Genomic DNA, 2,304 nt, shown 5'->3' on the forward strand with positions numbered 1-2,304 from the left:
AAAAAGAATTTTAGCTCTAGATCATTTAGAATCGTCTCACAATGCATACGCTATATCTAGATATGTTTTAAATGTTGTTAAGATTTATGGCATACAAAATAAAATAATGTCGATAACGTTAGATAATGCGAGTGCCAATACTCTTGCAATTAAATATGTTAAAGATTCATTAAAACCAATTTTAGAAGGTAATTTACTTCATGTTAGATATGCATGTCATATTATTAACTTATGTGTTAAATGTGCCTGTGATGAGCAAATGTCCAATGTAATAGAAAAATTCAAATTATGTGGGAAATTATTACGTGAAAGAAGATATGGACGTGACTGGAAAATACTAGTCGAATCAACCGGAATTAAATTTAAAAAATTTCCTCTTCCTATTGAAACTAGATGGAATTCTTTATATCACTTGTTCATACTTTATTACGTTTTCAAGCTTTAGTTACTCCATATTATAATAATATTGCGGTACAATCTTTAATGTTAACTGACGATGATTGGAATATTTTGAGTAAATGTGTTTCTTTGTTAGAAATTTTTAAAGAAGCAACCGAAAAATTTTCTACATTAACTACCCTACTTCAACCATGTTTCTACATTTGCTTTTCAACATGTTTTATAAATTTATTGAATATCGCGCTGATTCTGTTATGCGTGATTTTGTTTCAAATATAGAAAACAAATTTTTAAAATATTGGGAAACTATCGCAATTGTGCATGGTTTAGCTACATTTCTTGATCCTACTCAAAATCAAGGAGGATTAGACGTGTTTTTTGAATATTATGCTAAATTTCTTCGGAAGAATGTTGACGATCAAAAGAAGTCAATCAGACATTCTCTCCAAGAATTTTTTGATTTGTATGCTAGTGAACAATGTGATGAACCGAGTGCGCAGCCGGAGGAGATGCCGACATATAAAAGCAAAAGTGGAGCACTGAACTTCTTTCAAAGTTTGAAACGACAAAACTTCAAAGGAAAATCGGTGACAACAACCAATTACAATGAGATTTAAATTTATCTAAGCCAATATATTGAGACTACGGATAATTTCGATGTTCTTGATTGGTGGAAAGTAAATTCTAAACTTTATCCATTGTTAGCTGCAATTGCAAGAGATGGCCTACCCATTCAAAGTTCAATTGTTGCTTCCAAATCAGCATTTTCAGTATGTGGAAGGATCATTGGTGAACAAAGAACTAATTTAAAACCAGAAACAATTTACATGCTAACATGCCTACAAAATTGGTTTGCAGCAGAAAAAAATAATAGGACCTCTGGCGCAATCGACGAATTTCAAAGCTCAAGCTCCGACGAAGATCCAGAATATTCAAAATAAATTTTAATAAATCGTGATGAATTTTAGATGTTCAATTGTAAAAATAAATATTTAAGTTATTTTGTTATAGTTTTTTAATGTACTCACATTTATTTGCAATAAAATTACTAAATAAAAAATTGTACATTAATATTACTAATTTTAATTATATAGTAAAATATAATAAATTAGAGTTCGGAACAGGTTCGACCTGAACAGGAACCGGTTTATTAGAAGCCGAACCGGTCTAGGGTTTGAATTGGTTCCAAGTATTTCAACTTGGAACCGGAACCGGTTCCTAACCGGTTCAGATCGGTTCTTAACTCATCAGACCCAGAACCGGTAGGAACCGGTCCGAAACCGGTTCGATGGAACCGATAAGCATGCCTACTCAAGCCTCGCTCTGTTGCGCACAACTGAACCAAGTTGTACCATCTTCATTCAGTTTGTTCCTATATACCCACTTTGTACCTATAATGGTTTTAGAAACTTGTCTTGGAATTAAGTTCCAGACATTGTTATGGGTAAACTGATTTAACTCTTCTTGCATAGCATTTATCCAGTTAGGATCAGCAAGAGCTTCATCAGTTTTCTTAGGTTTCAGTTGGGAAACGAAAGCTGAATGAATAAATAAATTAAACATTTGATTCCGAGTTCTTACCGGATCACATGGATTACCTATTACCAATTTTGGTGGATGTGATTTCTTCCATCTGTACTCTGTTGCATCCATCTCAGCAACTGCTCCGGTTGAAAACTGAATATTTTCTTTAGTTTCTGTTGCTGCTGCTTCAGTTGGTATTTGAGTATTATCCTTTTGCTCTACCAACTGATTATCAGTAACAATTTCTTAATCAACTGATTGATCCAGCACTTCTGGTTCTGGTGTTTGAAGGATATTTCGATTAATGTGATTCTCTTCTTCATTATCATCCTCCAAACTAATATCTGTAAGGCGATCAACTAGCTCAACTGGATCAGTTGG

This window comes from Primulina tabacum, chromosome 8 (assembly GCF_025594145.1).
Source record: "Primulina tabacum isolate GXHZ01 chromosome 8, ASM2559414v2, whole genome shotgun sequence".
NCBI lineage: Eukaryota > Viridiplantae > Streptophyta > Magnoliopsida > Lamiales > Gesneriaceae > Primulina > Primulina tabacum.